Raw genomic sequence first — 23,868 nt, 5'->3', positions numbered from 1 at the left:
CGCCTTTCTCAGCAGAGTTTGTCTTTGAGAGAAAGTTCAACAAAACTACATCTGGTAAGAAACCAATGTAGATTTTTACATTGAAACCTGTTTGAGTCCAAATATTAGAGTGTCTAGTTTTTTCCAAAATGCCATTTAAAAAAATGCCATTCGAGTGATTTATCATGAAACGTCACACTGTTATACACAGTGACCACTGACGTGGACTATAGGGCTATTTTTCCTCAGAAATCCTGTACTCACTGTGCATTATTACATTGAGAATCAATGGGTTCATCCCAAAGCTGGATAATGTTGCTTTCAGAGGTTTTATATGGAGTTAGGATGAAAATAAGGTGTATTTTGAATTGTTCTGAGACCAGTGCAGACAGACAGCACACTGGAGGTTAAGTCATTCACTAAAAAGGGAGCAAGGGAGCATCCTATAGCTTTCCTATGCAGCCAAGTGCATTCACTCCTAACATCCAACCAAAAGTTCAGTTTCAAGCTGCAGATGTTGTTTGGACCAACAGTGCAAAGAAAGAATATTAAGATTTTGTTGCCAAAGTAGAAAAAGACATTGTAACATAAAAGTCAAATCAGGTCAAAAAAAAATTCTTATTTGTGTTTTTCCCAACACACATTGTTCCAAAGCAGCTTTACATCAGTTGGTTCATCTTTGTTGAAAAGTTTCATCAATATAAAGTTGATCATGGTAACCGCAGTGCTTAATCTCAGCTTGGTATGTCCCTTTATTGGCTGTCATCCGTGTGGCAGCATGGTGCAGTGGATTGTGCAGATATGTAACATACAGAAAGGTACAGGTCTCATAAACCAGTGTGCATTTGCAATATACATCACACTTTTTGGGTCATATGGGACATGTAAGCCATATAGGCCATTAAATGGATGCTTGCAGCTATATTTATTATTATTAACCCTAAAACAGGCAAGAGTGGAAAATGATTAGCACAAAATCATTTCATGTCACTTTTTATATCATTTTGACTTAGGTAACGGATATCCAAATTAATTTTTGATTTATTTTATATATTTTGGATTTTATGAGTTGTATCTCCCAGGATACATTGCCCAATTAACGTACAAAAAAGTCAAAGTCATAAAAAAGACTATTTTATTTGATGCAAAAAAATATGAGTTTCTGACTCCCCCTCTTATTTTAAAACATATCATACGTGTGTGTGTGTGTGTGTGTGTGTGAGAGAGAGAGAGAGAGAGAGAGAGAGAGAGAGAGTGTGTGTGTGTGTGAGAGAGAGAGAGATAGTGTGTGTGTGTGTGTGTGTTTGTGTGAGAGTGAGAGTGTGTGTGTGTTTGTGAGAGAGAGAGAGTGTGTGTGTTTGTGTGTGTGAGAGAGTGTGTGTGTGTGTGTGAGAGTGTGTGTGTGTGTGTGTGTGTGTGTGTGAGAGAGAGAGAGAGAGTGTGTTCGATGTCTTACAGTTGGAGTTGGCATCAGTTCATCCTCTGAAGTCAAAAGACTGAAGTGATGTCTGGCTAGCACTGGCTGTAGTTTGTCGTCATCTCTCAGCGACACGTAGCAGTGGTGTCCGACAGCAAACAGGAATGTAACTGGATCTGGCTGGCTCTGGTAAACTCGGGATATGAATCCCGAAGGTTGAGACAAGGAAACAAACAGAATAATATTAGCATAGATGCCATTCAATTTGATGCAGAGTTATAGATCATGATAGATGTTTCTGGTTCCGGCAGACCTAACTAAAGCAGCCTAATTGTGAGTTGATGGATAAATTAGGTGTATGCCTGGCTAAATAGATGAGTCTTTAGTCTAGACTTACATTGAGTGAGTGTGTCTGCATCCCAAACAGTGTTAGGGAGACTATTCCATAGTTTAGGAGCCAAATTGGAAAAGGATCTACCTCCATTTGTGGATTTTGATATTCTTGGAATTATTAACAAGCCAGAATTTTGTGATCGTAATAAATGTGATGGAATATAGCGTGAGGGTTAGGGTTAGGGGATAGAATCTATAGTTTGTACAGTATAAAAATCATTATGTCTATGGAGGGTCCTCATAAGGATAGCTAAACCAACGTGTGTGTGTGTGTGTGTGTGTGAGAGAGAGAGAGAGAGTTTGTGTGTGTGTATATGTGTGAGTGTGCATGTGTGTGTGTGTGTGAGTGTGTGTGTGTGTGTGTGTGTGTGTGTGTGTGTGTGTGTGTGTGTGTGTGTGTGTGTGAAACAAAACTGAGAAACGTTTAGCTTTAAGTTTGCATGTATGACATGTGGAAGTGTAATAAATGTGTGTAATTTTGGATTAACCCTCTTTCTTCCCTCAATCTGGCAACATATCTCAGGGGATACACGCACTTCAAAATGTGCTAAATAACAGCACTTCATTTTCTTCTTCTGCATCTTAAGACAATGTTCAAAATTAATATTAGCAGTTTTATTGTTTGTTTGTTTGTTTTTTTACTGAAGAAAAGTAAGATTTATTTACAATTAATTATCACAAAGTCAGCATGTCCTGCACCATAGGCGGCCATGTTGGTTTTAGGTCAGTCTGATTTAACGATCACAGAAAATCTGAACCAAGTCATGTGACCCACATCCTCAAAACAGACCCAACTATGATCACTGATAACAAGATTGAGTGAGAAACTCTTTCTCACACCCCCTTTAAGACACTAAAAGTGTGCATCTTGTGGTACATGCTGTTTTAGGGTTAATGTATGCATAATGTGTGTTTTCATTGTTGTAGTCTAATGATTATTTAGTGTAAAATAGTAGAAATAAGACAACAATTAAAAACTGATTCAGCATAAAGTTCACTTAAAAAAATAAATAAATAAATAAAATACCCTCCTCTATTACCCGACATTATCATCCAGCATGCCCTGCACCTCACAGCCTCTGACGTACACAAGACCAGCCTGATCTACAAACGGTTGCCGGCAGTTGAAGCGTGTGTCATACAGCAGGTTGGGCCGCACCATAATCAGGAAGCACACGTCGTGTTTCCGCAGCCCTGGAGGAATGAGCAGATAATGTGAGCAAGAGATAAGAAGCAAAAACTAGACAGAACATCAGTGTGAAAGAGCAGAGGAGAAAGAGATGCATCAACACCCCAGTTTAAACTAGAGAGAGAGTGATGTGTGACATTACGGATGTAACATTTGCATTGAAAATGTGAAATGTAACTTCATATATAAAGTACTCAACCAGTATGTAAAACCATTTGTGTAGTATGTTTAATCATAAACATCTTCAGCCAGATTCCAGACATTAAAGTTTCTGCCAAGACACTTTTTTTTTCCAGTTTAGATTTGGAAATGAACTTGCTTTAGCCACAGAATGTAGAAGGATTGGCACTCCGAAGAACATGTAATATTTAATTTTTATTCACTGACGTTTTCACATTGAGGATGAAAAAGTGTTATGGACGTGACAGTTGCAAAAGCGGCACTTGCATGATGAGGGAAAACCATCGAAATTGCTTTGAAACCTCCAGACTTTAACCCCTGAGACATCAGTATGATATCAGGGTTCCCACTCTTTTCAAGGCACACTTTTTCAGGACATTTCCAGGACACTTAATGTTCCCAACAAGTGTAATATTTAAGCAAAAAAACACATGCTCCATTTAAATCAAGCTTTTATTTTGGTGGTTCTGTGTGTTTTTGATGGTAGTTTCTCACCTCCAGATAAGCAGTTAGCTACATGGCCCAGTGTAAAGCTATGATTTAAATAAACACATAGTCTGTATGTACTGCACACTTCAGAGCGCTCTTCTCACCATCATCTCGCACACAAGAGTGCACGTGATGATCATGTTGAGGTGTTTTTAGTCTACGAGTGGCCGGCTTCACACATTCAATTTGAAGTGCACATCACTTTCAGATTATATACAGTATTTATCCATTAAACCACATTTGCGGTTTAATTATCACACTAGAACATATTGCAATTTTAATTTTATTAATTGTGCATTCAAACATTCATTTGTCCAAATATATCAAATTCCAGGACATTCTGCGTTTTACAGCTAATGCCATTTTTATGACTAGATTTTGTGATTCCGTCCGTGTTTTCCACATACTACATTTGGTAACCGCGGTATAAGCAGACGCCGATCGCTGAATTATTAAAAATAAGTTTTAATAGGTGTGAAGGCCGAATCACCACACTACCAACCCAAGATGTGAATTAATTTAAAAAAAACTCTGGTCTGACCGTCATCATTGTCTAAAGTTTATAACTCAAATGTTTTTGTGGTTAACATAACAGCAATGCTGGAATGAAAAGTTTTTATTTTGTACTTCATTTATCAATACCTAATGATATTGTTGGAGCAAAGCAGAGATGACAGCAGATGTGAAAGGGATTCATTCATTGACGTTGTTTCACAATGCGCAGCCGCCGGCAGTGACAAAACGATACGAATTTGTGTATTTGACTCTATTCCGAGTCCCAATCATTTTCCATGTTTTTGTAAATGTAACAAAAACCATGTTAGCAACACAGACAAACAGTTCTATTATACAAAGAAAAGAAAAAATTCCAGGACAAAATAATAATTATTATTTTGTCGGACATTTAGTTATTTTTCTAATTTGCCATGACTGGAAAACTGCATCGCAAAATTCCTGGTTTTCCAGGACGCGTGGGAACCCTGGATATCCATTAAGGCTGCACAATAGAATGAATTAAGACTGAAATAGTGATATGGCCTTGCGTGATTACTAAACCACAAAAGGCTGCGTTTTAAAATATAGTCTGCATGGACCGCTTCAGTCAATACTGCGTGATTGAGCTGCGCTTTCTAGCGGGTGTGCGTGACACACACTGAATACAGCAGCAACATGAGATATGTTCATCATATTACAATTCAAATAGAAAAGTCTGTCAAAATGATCTCTTTCTAAATGTTGGCTTTTACACACGAGACACGTCACATAAAAGCAAGAGTCAGTCTATCCAACTTTTTCCTGAAAGTGGAAGTTTTCCACAATTCGAATGCTTTCAGTTTCTGGTCTCCAGTGTTTTCACTCACTTAAGTGTATATTCTTAGCGGGTAATATGATGTTTAAAATATTACATTTGCAAAAATATTGTCAAAAAACATGTGGCTGTATAGTGCCGATACAGTTGAGACGACCATTATTATTAACAGTGTCTCAAATGAGTGTGTAGATGACAAAGCGATGGTCCGAGGTTAGTTATGTTGATATCATTTACTACTTTGAGATGTTATGACAGCCAACAACATCACAAGTTGAGCCTGAAATTAATTTTTACTCCAAATAACACTTAAATGGTTGTTATTCTTTGGATCACTCAGTGCAGATTCAGTAATCCATTCAGTAATTTTTACATTGTGTCTCAAGACCAGAAACAGAAAACATGCAATTAGAATCATCATGGCGCTGCCCAGTGGTTGCTCAGGAAAACTGTGGACAGTAGTCCCCCTGCCACAGAGCTTGCAAGTTAGCGATGGGGAAAAGGTGACCCGAACTGTGCCGCCCCACCCCTGGCTCACAATGGGAGAAAGGTGCCCCCAAATTGTGCCACCCCACCCCCAGAAGATTGCGATGTGAGAAAGGTGCCCCAAATCAAGCCACCCTGCCCCCGCAGAGACCTCGCAAGATCACGATGGAGAAAATATACACACACATATGTATATATATATATATATATATATATATATATATATAGTTCATTTTGATATTAATTGTATAGCTAATGCGCATGCGTGTTCTAGAGTTGATTGACAGGTGATGTCTGTATCTAAATGTGATTGGCTCTTTTAACTGTAAGGCGGGACTTCCTTTCTACATCCGTTGACCATTGAGCGCTAAGATCGCCTTGGATGAGCGTTCCAGTTTCTCCCATCCATTTAAATAGAAGTGGCCTGTCTATGCAAAATAATCTCTGATATTATCATGGTAAAAAAAAATCCATAACACATTATTATGGGTGTTTAAAATAAGAGAGAGACCATTTGTTCATCATACCTAACACTGATACAAGTTAGCTTTGTACTAGGGATGTCAATGTTCAGACATTTTCATTTTCGATCATCGTGGAAATTAACGATCAATTAATCGATTAATCGTTAATGTTAATATCACAAAACTCACGTGGAGGACTCCTAATAATATATGCATGTAGCCTATTGTTTAAATATAATTTAAATGAATACACTTAAGAAATGCAAATATTGGCATTTTCCTCATAAAATATTCTTAGTTCAGTGTATTTAAATACATTTAGGCTATGTTTAGTTCGGATTTCTAATGTTAAAGAAATACTGTTAGTAGTAACTTCTGTCTTAAGATACTTAAGATATATATCTTGTTTACATATTTGAGTTCATTAAAACGTCACATTGTGGATCGTGGGATATTTCGGATCTTTGGGCTTATTTTTTATTTTTATTTTTTTTAGAAATTAAGTCAAATCATAACACACTGCATAAACACAGTGCATAACATAAGCTACCGCTTCTCTGATAGTTTGATGTCAGCTGAATGTACCTTCTTGCTTTCCCAGCGATCGCTGACATAATTGTAGGTTGGGATTAGGCCGCAATTATTAAATTAACATATGATCACGGTTATTTGATCTAACTGTAGTTATGTGAGACAAACGTGATTATTGGGCATTCAAATTCCAATCACATTTTAATGCCCAAATAAGGGAATTTTAAGCTAATATACCATATGAATGCCACGAATGGCACATTTGTGTCATTCAGCTGAACTCCGCATCCGAGCATCACTGAGCCGCACCATGGAGGTCAACCAGCTCCTGTCCTGAAGAGAGCATGAAGCACTCTGATGCGCGCACTGTCAGCAGAGGCTCACGCCAAACTACCACAAAAGAATAAACAAACAAGTATTAACTTTGATACTGAACACGAAGCGCTCCAGCTTCACTTTAAACGATCGTGTAATGGCAAATGTTCCTGGTTCATACACGCTGTGTTAATGACACGCAGTGACAAAGAGGACGAGACGCACACTTAATCTATTTCTGTGGAGTGATAAAATGATGAAATGAAAACTCAGAGCTTTTGCTCATGACAAATAAGGGCTTGTGGATTTAATCAGAACATTAAAATAACGTGTGAAAGTGAAGAAATTAGCAAATAAATATTTTACTACTACATAATATAATATAAATACAAATATTCAAAAAAACAAGTGTAAATGTAAAATTGACCAAAACTAAAGTTGACCAAAAAGAGAGACATATTTTAATTATTTAGAAATATTTTGATCATTTATTTTTCATGACATTCATGAGTTTTTAAAGCCTTAAAAGGAAATCATAGTTTATCCCTATTTTATTATTTGACTTATATATTTGAAGTTAAATATGTAAAAATTACTTCTTAAGGTGTATGAAGCACTCATGCAGAAAAAAGCACACCTCAAGGAATATGACAATCAGGGCCGTAGCTAGAGGGGTGTTAACAATTCGTCCAGGGGGGCCCCACAACGAATTCGAAACTGTATTTTTTTAATAGGAAAGGGGCCCAGAAAACGGTGCTACTACCCTGATGACAATTAATCGCGAAAGCCCTTAACAAGACAATTAATCATCACAGCCCTAAAACAGCCAAATTTAATAATCGTGAAAGCCCTAGTTAGGATGAAACAAGGATATCAACAGTGCTTGTTGTCATGTTGTACTTTAACAAACTATCACGGTGTGCAGAAAAGATTAATGTTCATTTATAGAGAAACGCTCCAACATTGTTTAGATTGAGCGCGCTTCATCTCTGATCTGTGTGGCTGTGGCTTCTTCTATGATTTAGATTAGCAACATGCAGCGCGCAAGAGCCCTCTAGCAGCGGGTGACTGTATAGACAGCCTTATCAACACAAATCACCAATTACAAAAGGGGGCAGGGGGCAGTGGTGGCTCAGCAGTTAAGTCTCTGGGTCACTGATCAAAAGGTTGGGGGTTCAAGCCCCAACACTGCCAAGATGCCACTGTTGGGCCCCTGAGCAAGGCCCTTGACCCTATCTGCTCCAGGGGCACTGTATCATGGCTGACCCTGCACTCTGACCCCAGCTTAGCTGGGATATGTGAAAAAAAGAATTTCACTGTATATGTGCAAATGTATAAGGTGTGATAAATAAATACAATTATAATTAATTTTAAATTAATTATACTGCTGATTTTACTCATGGTATGTCTTCTAGCATATAAAAAACACCATATGGACATGTAAACAAGGTTAAAAATTTGATTTTCAATGGAGTACATTGTATATTTTAATACACTGTAAACAGATGTCTGTCACATTTTTGCTTGTAACTTCACAAAACACAAACTGAATATAAAAACAGCAGATGCTCCTGATTAAAACAAGCCCAAATACAATGGATTACAATGCATAGATTTAAAAATAATTTTGGAAAAAATGCTACTAGCTCAGATATCCTTTTTATTATCCTGAGGGACGGTCCGGTTACAAAGCGGACCAATCACAGCTCTTGTGGTCTGCATTGATGCAACGCGTGGTTTTATTTTTAGAAAGGTACACATGACACTATGCTGTAGGTTAGATGCAAAAGTGTAAATGGGCCTTATTACAGTAAAAATATAGTAAAATACATACACCTAATTGGACAATTTAAAAGAGGTTTTGTTCCTCTGCTTTTTGCTTCATTTTCGCATGGTATGGTTGAAATTTCAGTGGAAACTGACACCAGACAGAAAGAAGGTACAAACTGAAATAGAGAGAATATCTTACCCTCTCACTCATTTTTGATGTGATCCCGTACGTTGAGGTTAATGGTGACATCAGCACACAGGCGGGCAGGCCAGTTATTCCCAATGTTCGGCTTCGCCACCTCCATGATAGAGAGTGATATGATGGTCTGTGCCATTCTAGCCCACCCACCGAACACCACTCCACCATACTCAGACTGCATGCACGACAAAACCCCGCCACATCAGTACAACAACATGATACCAACTATATCAAAAGAGAAACTGTATGAAACTGTTCAGTTACAAACAGGCTTGTCACAGTTCACTTAACCAATGGGCTAACATTTTTATGATACTTTTGGATCTTTTTTTAAGCTGAGTAAGTCACAGGGTGTTGCTCAATGCAAAGAACACAGAGAATGGACTTGCATTCTTATGAAGGCCAGAATTGCCTAGCTTTGAAAGAATGAACTCTGAAGGACAGGAGGATTTAGAACGCATCTATTGCGAGCTTTGAGATGTGCTGCGAGTCTTCCTGTTGCACAATTAACCGTTGCAGAACGTTTGAAGCCAGTGAGAGAACTACTGGCATTATCACACACCAGAGACAAAACTATTATCATCACACCAGTGAGGTTTCGCTAGACTAGTGACATGTTAAAAGTCTGTAAACAGTCGTTTCCTCCATGTGTTTATTACTTTATTAAAATTATGCCCAACAAAACAATACATGTTGACGGAGTATAACGACTCTCGCGAGCTTAAAGCAGGAACCTCTTGAGGGAAAACACAACAATAAATGTCCTTCGTCTGCCACCGTTGTACCGGGTTCTTGCCCACAAGTCACCATCCGATGCATCGTCGATATTCGGCCTGATCAAGAACACATCTGGGTAATTTTATGCATTCTCTGTACTTGCATTCTTGAGTATTGGAATTGAACTTAGGCAGTCGATGATGACGTTGAAGAACACAAAAGAATGCACACTGAGAAACAGCCACTATTAGAGTTACTCTCCACTGCCATTGTAAGAAAATTCATTAAAACATCTCCTTATGTGTTCCGCATGAGAAAATCACTTAGATTTTTAGTAAATGATAGAATTTGTATTTTTTGGGGGAACTGTTCGTTTTAGGCCACGCTTCCAATTATGAAAAGGGTTTTAGCATCACTTTTGTGATGCTAACCATAAATTGTGTCAACCACTAAACCAATCAACCACTAATGCATACTTGACACAGTCGCAGAAAGTGTTGTGTTTAGTTTCAGTGTCTGAGGGAACAGTATTAATTTAAACAGTGACAACAAACACATTAACTACAGTGATGAAGAGACAGTAATATTTTTGTAGTATGGTTTTCAGAAGATTTTAGACAACCAAAGCAAATTCATGTGGTGACATTTTCACAAATGGACAAGCAATTATTAAAACAGGTTGACCCTGGGTTTACAAAAGTACAGTGTGAATCTTGAAACATGACTGTTTAGGATTACATTAACCCTGGGATCAAAATTTGAAATATGTTGTTTTTTAAGATTGTACAAATGTGTCACATTGTGAACAAACCATGGCTTCATTCATAACACGACATCCTCAATGTCTTGACAGATGTCATTGGTGGACTCCAGACAGAAGAGGTTAAAGTTTCTCAACAGATAAACATGCAAGGTGAGAAACTGCAGGTTCAGCTTTGGAAGAGCCAAACAACCTTTAGATATATATATATATATATATATATAAAAAAATAAAAAAACATTTTTTTCTTTTTTTCTAGAGCAGTGGTTCTCATCTGGTTTTGTACAGGCCCAACAATATGCAAAACCACTGAGGGTTGGGTCTAAATGTCTTTTGAATTTCACCAGACAAAACATATTGGAGTCGACACTAATTCTGTGAATCTGTATTTAATGTAGTCTGGGTGGTATTTTCTTTTATCTTGTGTAGTTTTGTTGATGGATTTTTTGAGGATGAGGGCATGTCACACAACTTGTCCATGTTGACATGTGTCTAATTTTACGAGCTAAAATCAACTATTGTAGAGTCTGGTTGGACGTGCTGCCTTTAATGTCGACAACAAACAATAAGGGAAGTGTTTTGTCCTCCCTTCTAAAAAGAATTATTGATTCATTCCACTGCTCTAAAGTCAATTGTTACTAAGTCTGTTGATTCTATAAATTCAGCTGTATGTTTACAGCAGTATGAAGTGGCAAAAACTAAAGATGAGATGCTCACCTTCTCCTGAATAGTACTCCATTGGAACAATGTTCTCATCCCAGATGATCTTCTCAGTAGGGTACAGGGACATCTGATTGAGCTGCTTGATCTGAGAGATTCGCCTCTCGTGGTGAGACACCTCATCAAAAACAAAGAAAACTTTCATGAGGCTCAATTCCTCTTGGCCACTACATCATCTGCCCACTGGACACATCACGCCAAGTAAACCTGTGTTAGTACGGTTCACCCTTTAAACAAGGCAGATGGCCCTATGTAGGCTACATACAACACAGGAATGGAGCGAGTCAAATCATTGGAACATTTTTACATGGGTCGTATCATGGAACACATGCATTTGTCTTGATCTTTAGAAATAAGTGTGTGATGTGCTATGTAAACATCAAATGGACACACTGCTGAAAGAATCGCCATTGGCTAGTACATTTTTTGTTTTACTTGCCAGGCTTTGGACATGGCTTGCAAGCGTAATGCAACTGAATACGATATTAGGCAAAACAAGAAGGGGGTTTCTTCACACACACACACACACACACACACACACACACACACACACACACACACACACACACACACATGTTGGTGCAGCTATCATTATGAGGACTCTCCGTAGATATAATGATTTTTATACTGTACAAACTATAGATTCTATCCCCTAACCCTAACCCTACCCCTAACCCTACCCCTAAACCTAACCCTCACAGAAACCTTTCTGCATTTTTACATTTTCAATAAAACATCGTTTAGTATGTTTTTTAAGCGATTTGAATTATGGGGACACTAGAAATGTCCTCATAAACCACATTTATTGCATAATACCCTTGTAATTATCAGTTTGTAACCTAAAAAAAAGTCCTCGTAAACCACTTAAACCGGGACCGGCAGACGAGTAAAGCAATGATTTCACAATATATTGTTTGTTTTATTCCCATATCATTGAACAAGCCTACAGTTGCAGCAATTATTTTTGCATTGGTCAATCTGTCCTGCTCTCATAGGACGTGATAGATGCTTTTGGAGCAACTCACTGGTTTTCAGCATCATAAACGGTGAGCTTCTAGGACGCTGTGTCAAGTACTTTGAAAATCGTGTCTTGAAATACCTGAATTCTGTTGTACGTCGTCCAGCGTCAAAAACACGTCCTGTGTGAGCAGCTCTCATTCTGTGACTGTGCTGCTTGTGAGGTTTGTTGAGGCGTGCTGACTGCCCCCTGCAGACGCAGCTCGTAAAAACACAAAGTTACATTTACTTCAAGCTTTAATTGCTCCAATGTTAAGAATACACAATTTACATATGGGTTAGGGGGCATGATTAATTGCACTCTTTTTTTTTTTTTTTAATATACAGTACTGTGCAAAATTCTTAGGCACATAAGATGTTTCACAACAACGTTTGTCTTAAGATGGTTATTTATATCTTCAGCTTTAGTGTGTCAATAGGAAATATACATTTTAGACTTCTAAACATTCCTTTTGCAAATAAAATAGAATAGAATAGAACAGAAGAACAGGGAGCCCTGCAATAGATGGCGTTGCCCCCACAGAGCCCCCCACTGAACATCATGTCAGTCTGAGATTACATGAAGAGACAGAAGCAATTGAGACAGCCTAAATAGATAGAAGAACTGTGGTGAATTGTCCAAGAAGCTTGGAACATCCTATCTGCCAACAACCAAGAAAAACTGTGTCCAGGTGTATCTAGGAGAATTGGTGCTGTTTTGAAGGCAAAGGTGGTCATACAAAATATTGATTTTGTATGACGTTAATTGATAAATGAAAATTATTTATGGCATTATTTTTGAAGACATCCTCACTATGCAACATTTTTCACAAGTGCCTAAAACTTTTGCACAGTACTGTAATTAATCGCACTAAATTAACACATTAAATCGACAGCCCTAATTTATATTTATACATTTATTACACTTTTTGAACTATTGTGAACTATTGAATGCCATTCTGTTTCTGTTTGTGAAAGAAAGGCTGTGTTTACTGTAAAAATGAAAAATAATATAGAGGCAGATAAATCGGCCAATATTCAGATTTTTTCATTATCGGCATAGGCCGATATATTTTCCTGTTTGCCCAGTTTGTTTCTAAAGGCTGTGATGGCAGTGAGAATCGCCTGCTTGCATGTGAAGGATGTGAACACACTTTTGTATGTTTTATGGTGCTGGACACCTCCTTTAAATTCAGTGTGTATTTAGTTTAGTCAGTCTTTTGTTAGTTAGATTGGAGTGTATTTTCCTGGTCATGCTTGCTGTGATTTGTCCTCTGAAAAGGTTAAGATGCTTGAGCAAATGCAACTTTTTGTAATTTGGAATGCAGTTTTCCTTTGCACCTGATCTGAATGGCATTTTTGCTGAATTGTTTCCTTTTTTTTTTCTTCTCACAATTGGAGATGTTGGGCGTAATGTTTATACTTGCTTGAGCGAATTCTAATAAAAGAGACCGTCACTGGCACAACCTTATTCTGTCCTTTGTTTTATGGCTACAGACATTTTTGTTGTGATTTGCTGGGTAATTCTGATAGCAGATCCATCACATTGACATAAAATGCAGCGTCAGTGTTACAAGTTCTACATCTGTCCTCTCCTCTTTTTCTGTTATACTGTGCCACGTTTGCGGATTTGTATGATTACTTGACAATTGTGCGAATGCTTGAACAGAACATGCAGTACTTTTCTTTCAAAATACATGTGAACTGCTCCAAAAGCACTAAAAATACGAGCCCATGAGCCCCGCGTGTGCACAGATCAGAGCATTCCCCGATTATTCTGAAGTGCACACAGACATGCTTATTTGTCTTTAATCATAACTTTTTGCAGTTTAATGATTTCACATGATCACATCACCATTCTGATGTTATTTTGATTAATTGTGCAGCCCTGAAGGATTGTGAGTCTACTGATGCTCATTATGAAACTTATTGGCCAAATACAAAGCACATTAAAATCATTGCGATATTCACAACATTGCTTTAATTTTATATTGTCAGCAAAATCATTGCGATTATATTGTGAATATTTGATATATCGCCAGGTCTAAGATGCATTATGAGTAAATGTCATATCACTGAGTACTGTATGTACAATTGGTTTGATTCAGTCTTTTTTGAGTAAATGTGATTGCTAATGTGGACATTCCATCCATGGTTGCTGGACTACTGTGTGTACTGTTATTTCCTTCTTCCTAATATATTAACATTTTCTTTATGTGCAAATAAATTACTAAAATTGGATGACACCACAGGAAACAGAAGAAAATGCTATCTACCATTTAAAATGCAATGTTATTTTATTTTTTAGTTTTGTGTGGAATTTTGAGTAAATATAGAGCAAAATAAGAGTTTATAATTTTTTTTGCAATTTTATGTATAGGTTATTTACTATATTAAATTGTATGATGTATCAGCATTATATCGGCCACCCTGCTCTCTGGATATCAGCATTAAAAACCAATATCGGTCGACTACTAATGGAGAACAAATGATTAAGAAATGCAAAAACGCACAATAAACACCACAATTCACAATTACAACCATTAAACAGCCACATACTTGTTTCGAGAGATGTGTTGAAGATATGATGTACATTTTGTGTATAATTTGAGTTGATACTTTGAAAAAAAAAAAAAAACATTACTATACGTGCTGTCTGTCAATTAAAATATTTAATCGTGATTAATCACATGATTTTTCAATTAATCGCGATTAATCACAGATTTTGAAAGTGTCAGCATCTAATGTCATATTGGTAAACAATGAACATGTAACATTTTTAATCACATGCGTTAACACGTAATTTCAACAGCTCTAATTACTATATTTTATTATAAAATTATTATGATTAAAAATGGAACAGTTTATTGAACATCTTTTATTATATTGCTGTTACTGTTTTTTAAAAGCCTGTACTCCGTTTCATGTCATAATTCCCATGTGCTCACCTCTAGTGTGTGTGTGTGTTTGTGTGTGTGTGTATGTGTGTGTGTGTGTGTTCCCCTTCCCCCTAAATTTTTCAGTGCAAATCCCATAGTCTCAAACATTCTTAAGAGAAATTATCAACAGTACACCACTGCATACTAATGATGTGGATTTCCTGCACTTCTCCTGCACCTTCTGATCAGTATAAATCCATTCCATTATGCTTTTGTTTAAAATTCAAATGAGCAAATGCAGCGAGACAACTCTGCTGAGAAAACACTAAACAATTTCCATGCTTGCAAGTAAGAGATTCATGTGGGACACAGAAAATCAAATGAATTAAATCTGAAGTGCCTCAGGCAGCTTGCCTTTTCAAGTTTAATTAAGTGTTTTATCTGGTTTGTGGCCTGTATTGACACTATTGTTGGTCACTCAAGGAAACCCTGACCGCACAAAATGACTAGCCTGACACTGGCTCCATCAACACAGACACATCATTAAAGAGATTTGGAGAGCGTAATTAAAAAAGGCCAATGCAAGACCACCGATGGGCCCAAAATATCCCAAACAACTACAATAGGTTGAAAAAACACTGTAAGAAGGGAAATCGAAGTTGGCCGTACACTCCCGTCCTAGATTTCAAACTAACAGCTTCAAACACTAATTTAATTTCCAAACAAGGATGTGGCAATTTGCATTTAAAGATCAAAATTGTTATTAGAGACTCAAACCTTTTAAGAAGTTGTTTGTCCACTGAGGCATGTCTCACACAGGTGCATAAGCAGAGCACATTTTGTTTCGAGTAATGAATGCAAATAGAGTTACAGTGCTGGGCCTGTTTTGCTGTGTATCAAGTGCTACATACAGCAGAAAACATGTTAAAAATGCCCTATATTATTGGTAACACTTTATAATAACTTAATGGTATAGGCCTAAAATATTTATAAAGCATTAGCTTATAGTTAATTCATTTGAACATCATAGTAATGTTAATATATTAATAGAGTAGATACAAATAGTATATTATTCATTTATATTTTAAGTTGCAAATTATTCATAAGCAGTGTGTGCAAGGAGGAGGGTAGGGCTGCCGACCGCGAGGGGAGGAGGGGCTCCTTACTGACCGCCTGCAGCAGTTGGGTCGCTGCCAGGGGCGGAGGAGACCCCTACTGGCCGCTAAAATGCAGCGGGGTCAAAGAGAAGACCGCCGTCTGCGAGCAGGGAGGGGCTCACTGCCAACCGCCTGGAGCGGGAGAACCGCTGCCAGGGGCGGAGGAGACTGCTACCATCCACCAAAACGTGGCGGGGCGTTCCGTCTGCCAGGGGCTGGAGGACTGCCTCCAATCCACCCGGGGAGGAGTGGCTGTCATCCACTAGAGGATGGAGGGGTGACCGAGGACCACACTACAGAGTATCAGAGAACCGGCGAGTACGTTTTTGTTTTCACTCTCTCCTCTCTCTCCCACTGTCGCTCCGTGTTGGCCTTTCCCTCTCTTTTTTTTGTTGTTGTTGTTTTTCCCTCCCCTTGTCTCCCTCCCAGGTCTGAGAAGGTGGGGAAGACCTGCCGGCAGGTGGGGCCAGAAGGGCTTATGTTTGTGTGTTTTTGTTCAATTAAATATTACTTTGGTTCTGTTACAGTGTAATCATGTTTTTTCATCCTAAGTAAACAACTTGTTAACCATACATAACTAATGTATTTCATTTGATTCAAACCAGTAGTAAAGTGTCTGAGAACATTAAGAAGCCATAAATCCATAATTAAACAATCTGTCTGTAAACAATTGTTGGAAAAATTACTCGTGTCATGCACAAATTAGATGTCCTAAATGACTTTCCAAAACTATATATATATATATATATTAGGGGTGTAAAAAAATATTGTATCATATTGTATCGTACGATACAATGCTCACTATACCATACCATATTTATCGTCCGATACATAACCACATTAGCGTAATTAAAACCAATCACCGCAATATTGAGAGCTCCAACCGTGGGAGGCAGCGCTGAGCACTCACAGGAAAACAGGTCAACACACTTTCAGAACATATGTGAGAAGGTCGATGGCAAACGGCAAGTAGATTTTACTGTAGAGGTACAGCTTGTCGAATTTGCCTAACAATGGTGTCATGTGCTTGTGCTACAGTACATCAAACATGTAATTTTATTTACGCCGACATCACCACGCAAATCGGTGGATTTGTGAGGCAGACAGCAGCAGTGAGTTTAACAGCCACCTCTCCCAGCCGACACTGAGCATGACATGCATAGTTATAAGTCATAACTATCAAAAAAACAGCTTATTCAAAAAACCAACAACGTAAGAAACCTGCGATTACATGAGACTTATAATTATCTGCCTTTGACTTCAAAATGTAAACAGCTTTGAGAAAAACACTTGCGCACATGTTATAAGCCGGTAATAACAGTGGTAAAATTTACATGCAAAATGAAACAGGGGAAAGAGGGCAAAAAAAACTGCTAAATAATATTGGATTATGTACATATATTCTTGAACCCCAAAGAGGACCCATCTGGACTATTTTGACATTTTTTGTGCATATAACATGCATTACACAGATGCCTTTGACCGTTATCATGTTTATCGCGCCGCTTTTAAAAGGCACAGTGTCAGTCACAACTCAGAAAAGGAGACTCTGTTCGGCTTTATTCAGCTGCTCTGCGTCTTGCAGTTCTTGCGCCCATCTACACTATTTTTAATTGTTGGTGTATGTAAACAAGCACTAGCTGGAAGTCTTGGACCATTTGGATGCATTTCTGGCGATCTGCGCTTCAGTGAACTATGTGTGTGCATCATGTTTCACCATGCTATTGTGCGAATATCAGCGTGGACTGCTTGTGAACCAGTCATAATACAATTCAAGCTTTTCAAAGGAACTGTAATTGAAGAATGGGGCAGTTAAAAACACTTGGACTTGACTGCAAAATCGTGAGTAAACAGTTTAATTCATGAATACTTCAAATGTCATGACTGTTTGATAATTATGGTGCTGATATGCTTGAGTGAAGTTTCAAATATTCTGAGGAAATGTGCTGGATGTGCGTTATCTAAACCCTGAAATTTAGTTGTATAATGTTGTGGAGAGCTTGTTTATTCTCTTCTGACTGAGTTTCAAATATGGCTGAAATTGAGGGGCTGCACGATGTTAGCCAATCAGAACAGTGGGCGTTTACACTGAAGTTTAAAGGAAAGGCTGAAGCCAAAACTGAGCATTTCAGTAGGAGGGCCAGAGACAGGGTGGAAAATGATCATCTTTTACTAAACTATGACATTTTTGTTGCAAAAAAAACTTTACTGACATTATCAGTGGACCACAGGGTAGATTTTTTCGGCCAAAATAAGGCATCAAGTAAGGCAGCACAATTTTGCCACTGTTTGAAATGCGGTGGTAGCACAACTATGATGACTTAAAATGCTGCTTAGGTAGAAAGCACACTAGGTTTTGAAGCAATGAAGCACTTACCAGCAGTTCCAACAGGAATTCTTTATCATAGGTCATCTCCTCTCCATCAGGCAGTTTAGGCAGGAGACACAGGTACGCAACCCGCTGGAGAGTGTTGGAACTGCAAGCAGAAAGACAAAACATCAGTTGAGTCTAACATTTGGCTGGTTGTCATGGTCCAGTCAGTCCCTGCTGGTAGATGTCGTAACTACAACATTCTGCTGGCAAAAAGCATCCCATAATGCAATGTGCTAGATCTTCCAATTCCACCATCAACCAGAAGAACTTATTTTTAACATCTTTCTTGACTCATTATTTGATTGGACTGCCAAATGTGAAGCCATTCTTTAACAAATTTGGATAACAACGTTCAAATTAATAATTTTTTCTTTTAACTGCAACTCAGTGAATTTAACATGCAATGGAATATGACAACAATATAGCATACTACAGTTTGAAATGTCTGACAAGGACCACAGGACTTAATTACTTCAGACCTGTCGCCCTGACCTCTGTGGTAATGAAGTCATTTGAGCGCCTTGTGCTGTCCCACCTCAAAGCCATCACTGATCCTCTCCTGGACCCACTGCAGTTTGCATACAGACCTAACAGGTCAGTAGACGATGCAGTTAACATGGCCCTCCACTTCATCCTCCAGCACTTGAACTCCTCAGGAACTTACGCCAGGATCTTGTTTGTGGATTTTAGCTCTGCCTTCAACACCATCATCCCAGCTCTGCTGCAGGACAAGCTCTCCCAGTTGAGTGTGCCTGACTCCACATGCAGGTGGATCACAGACTTCCTGACTGATAGGAGGCAGCACGTGAGGCTAGGAAAACATGTCTCTGACTCCTGGACCATCAGCATTGGTTCCCTCTACTTTCTTCCTGTTCACTAACAGCTGCACCTCCAGTCACCAGTCTGTCAAGCTTCTGAAGTTTGCGGATGACACCACCCTCATTGGGCTCATCTCTGGTGGGAATGAGTCCGCCTTCAGGTGGGAGATTGATCATCTGGTGACCTGGTGCAGTCAGAACAACTTGGAGATCAATGCTGTGAAGACAGTGGAGATGGTTGTAGATTTCAGAAAGAACCCAGGCCAATCCACCCCCATCATCCTGTGTGACTCTCCAGTTGACACTGTGGAGTTCTTCCGGTTCCTGGGAACCATCATCTCCCAGGACCTCAAGTGGGAGCTGAACATCAGTGAGTCCATCCTCACCTCCTCCATCACCATCTGGTACACTGCTGCCACTGCCAAGTTCAAAAGCAGACTGCAGCGTATCATTCGTTATGCTGAGAAGGTGATTGGCTGCAATCTGCCATCTCTCCAGGACCTGTATGTCTTCAGGACCCTGAGGCAGGCAGAAAAGATTGTGGCCGACCCCTCCCACCCAGGACACAATCTCTTTGAGACAATCCCCTCCGGCAGGAAGCTACGGTCCATTAGGACCAAAACTGCACGCCACAGGAACGGTTTCTTCCCGTGTGCAGCTGGCCTCATAAACAAGGCCTAGGACCCCCCTGACACTGTCTCTTATCCCACCTCCATTGACACTACATGGTACGTTAACATAGTTTCCACATCTGTATTGCGTCAACGTAAAGAATATTTATCTGGTCTATTGCACTTTTTATTATACTCAAACTGTGAACTTTTCTGTGAACTGTGAACAACTGTGAACAGTGAACATTTGCACATTCTATGGTTCATATTCTGCACATATTTTGCACAACTGTACAGCTCCTTTATTAAAACCAGCCAGTTTACTTTTTCTCTATATATTGTATCTTAAATACATGGCTCAGTGGTTAAAGGCTCTGGGTTCAAGCCCCAACACTGCCAAGATGCCACTGTTGGGCCCTTGAGCAAGGCCCTTAACCCTATCTGCTCCAGGGGTGCTGTATCATGGCTGACCCTCCACTCTGACCTCAGCTTAGCTGGGATATGTGAAAACAAAGAAATTTCACTGTATATATGAAAATGTATAATGTGTGACAATAATAAAGGCTTTCTTCTTACTATGTTTATTGTTACTGTATGCATCAAACACCAAAGGAAATTCCTTGTATGTGAAAACTTACTTGGAAATAAAGTCAATTCTGACTCTGATTCTGATTCTCAATGGATAATGCATATTATTACACACACTTTTCAAATAATAGTAGGCAGTATACAGTATACACTTTACGGAAAGACTCCACACTGCTGCCGCCCACTGCAAAGCTCTCATGTCAGCTTTAATGAAATATTCGGATAGCTGACAAAGAAGAAAAAGGCTCATATTTAAGAGATAAAACCAAGTATTTTGAGGACATACAGGCAGGCATCAGAGCGCTCAGCCTGAGCAGCTTGTGCTGAAAATGCAGAACTTAAGAGAAAATTTGCCTGGTGAAAAATTATCAGCACATTTAGAGCTTTTAAAGCTGCAGCAATGAAGGTGAAGCCACTGTGTCGCGACTCAGATCTCTACTTCATACAATACAACACTAAATACACACAGCAACATCAAGAGGAAGACAATTATGAGAAAAATCCAGATTAAACTCAGAGAGAGAGAGGGATTGACTCCAGGCAGCAGAAGCAAACATTCTTCTTCCTCTCTTCACAGGAAAGATGAAGAATCAGCTTTCTTTTCAGAGAGCAAACCAAGAACTAGATTTCCTGAAGGAAATGGCAAAGCCTGCAAGGCCACAGTGGAATAGTGTTCAAGTTTTAGGTACATTTAAGATTTAGGCTGCTTTTATGTTGTCATGACACAATCTCTTTTTAGTAGAAAATGATTAGCGCTTGCGTTTGTACCCGTTGACAAATTTCTACTGGTTTATCGTTTCAATCGGTATATTGTCAACCTGTATGTGGTGTATCTCACTATTATTAGGAATGTTAAAAATAAAACTATTTGGAGACGAGTACCGATACTTCCTTTTCAGTACTCGCAGATGCCTATTCCAGTTTTTTTGTTTATTTTATTTTTTGGTAATGATGTTGCCGTTTTCAAATGCAATACTGTAAGACTGATGATTTGATGACAGCTTGTTTATTCTGGTTCAGCAACTGTCACTCAATAGACATTATCAAAAAGTAAAAACAAACAGTATGTAATATTTAGCTCTCATATAATCAAAATGGTCCCAAATCGAAACATTTCACAGAAAAAAAACAACAACCAAAATGTAAAGGCTGTCGATCAATAAGGATTCTTTTGCAAATGTAAAGGCAGGCTCTTTTGCATGAACAGAAGTGTCTTTGTATGTTAACATGTACGGCCTTATGAAATTCATTTGAGTTTTTTTACAAATTCTGTGTTACCCAATTTATTTTTCTGAATTCCACATTTGACAGTTTAAATCAATGTTATCATGAAAATGGTGTTGAATAAATAAATTCATTAAAATGTAGAAATTAATTTTCAACATAAAATTGCATAATGTTTATCATAAAGTACTTTTATACAAATCCTTACAGCACAATCTAAAATGCAACATTGGAGTTATTTTTGACAAATTAAGTGCTGCACAACAGAGCATCACAGATGTGAGATATTGCTCAAGTATAATACAACTATTATTGATGTATTATCAGTAGTAATAGTATTAGTATTATTACAGTGGATTATTACACTGTATTACAGCAATGGGCATTTTTAAAGAAATTTTGCAGTCGAGTACTTGTGAAATGTATTGTCATTTTGGCAACGCAATTTCATCTCCCTCTTTATTCTCCACAGTTGTTCTAAGTCTGTCTCGTGGATCTGTTTGTCATGTCCAGTAGTTCAGTAAAGTGAAACAAAGCATAGCTCTGCACGAAAACTCTGTGTCTGCTCCTATCATTATCATGATGTCAGAAGTCTGTAAGAAACAGATATTTGACTAAAATGGCATCTTCGAAATTCAAACAAAATTCAAGATCAACTGGGATGTGCCACATTTTTATCAAGAGTTCGAAAGATTTTGGAGCCTCATTACATTAATCTTTGACGGTCCCCTATCTGAACTCACAGTGAAGCAGTGAGCCGGCTGGCTTGGTACACTGATCGGCGAACAAGGCAGAGATATACAAAACGCTGGGCTGGGATGAAGGTGAGAATGAGGGATCATTTTTTTCTTAAGTACTCTAAAGTTGAATGAATTAGCTGCCTACATTAGTTTGAGGGAAAATAAAAAGATGTCAAAACCTGTTCTGAATCAGACAAAAACTGTTCACAGACAAATGCATGCAAATCAACCTAAGAACTGCTCAAGCTGTGGAACAGAGGAATCAAGGAAAATGTCCAGCAAAAGCCTTTGTGTGCACATACTGTCACAAACCTAACTTCTGAGTACAGAGAATGCGAAGCAAGAAACAGTAGAGCCAGATGAGGAAATTCTGCACATAAATCTGAAAAATTACCCTGTTGATGAAAAATAGACAAAAGACATAAAACATTTGTCTCAGAATGTACTGTTCAGAACTGACCCAGGAGCCGAATGCAAAACATTGACTTTGAATGCTTATCACTGGTGAATGGACACAGTCTAAAAGAGTACTCCTATACTACTCCAATCACAAGCTAAAACCAAGCTGCAGTTGAACAAAAGTCTACTGAGATGTTAACAGAGTTTGTAGTTGTGGACAATGCACAAGAAAATGTGCTCAGTGGTGCAACAGCTGAAGCCCTAAGTTTAGAGGCTTGTCTTGATGCATTGCAGCACACAAGTGAAATAAATAAATAAATAAATAAATAAATAAATAAATACAGTAATTGCACACCAGTGATGCTACAGCAAGACAAAGTATACCTGTTGGTCTTGATGATTTCCCAGAGCAGACACCCACTACTGGAACTCTGCCAGGCAAATACACAAAATTGATCCTGATGCAAAGGGTGTGGTTCATCCTGTTCATTGACAACCAGCTGCCCTCAGTAAAGAGATAGTGGAGGAGCTCCATGAAATGGTAAAAGATGGATACATCAACAGAGTTGACCAACGCACTGAATGGGTGAGCTCAATTGTCGCAGTCGAACACAATGGAAAGATTAGAATCTGCATCATTCCAAGTGATCTGAATAAAGTAATCTAGAGGGAGCACTACCCTAAGCACACCATAGAAGAGGTCATTTCTGTAGTCCTAGATGCAAAGTCTAGCTTTTTCCAAATAGAGTAAAAGCATCATCATTTTTGACAGCCTTCAACATGCCCTTTGGAAGATTTAGGTGTCTAAGTCTTCCCTTTGGGCTTAAATGTGTGCCAGAAAGTTTCCAGCTCATATTGAACAAAATGCAAAGGGCACCAATGGAGCCATAAGTGTCATTGAAGATATTCCACAGTAAATAAGCATGATGCTGTCATATGTAAAATAGTCACAGACTACAATCTGAAGATTTGCTTCAACAAATTACACATTAGGCAACCCCCAGTGCCCTACATCGGGCATTTGATAACAGCGGATGGTCTGAAATCAGACCCAACAAAAGTTGAGTCAAGTTCATTCAAGTGCCAACTGATAAGGATGGTGTCTGCCATTTCCTGGGCTTTGACCCAGGAAATATCTGTCACAGTTCATACCAAATTTCAGCA

At 38.5% G+C, this 23,868-nt stretch overlaps 1 pseudogene; it reads right to left on the bottom strand.

The window, feature by feature from the left end:
• Positions 1-23,868, bottom strand: part of LOC127411127 (RNA helicase aquarius-like) — a 68,143-nt pseudogene that overhangs the window by 28,687 nt on the left and 15,588 nt on the right.

Source organism: Myxocyprinus asiaticus, chromosome 20 (assembly GCF_019703515.2).
Source record: "Myxocyprinus asiaticus isolate MX2 ecotype Aquarium Trade chromosome 20, UBuf_Myxa_2, whole genome shotgun sequence".
NCBI classification, from domain to species: Eukaryota; Metazoa; Chordata; class Actinopteri; order Cypriniformes; family Catostomidae; genus Myxocyprinus; species Myxocyprinus asiaticus.
Note: the sequence above shows the minus strand (reverse complement) of the source record. Positions and strands in the feature narration are given on the sequence as shown.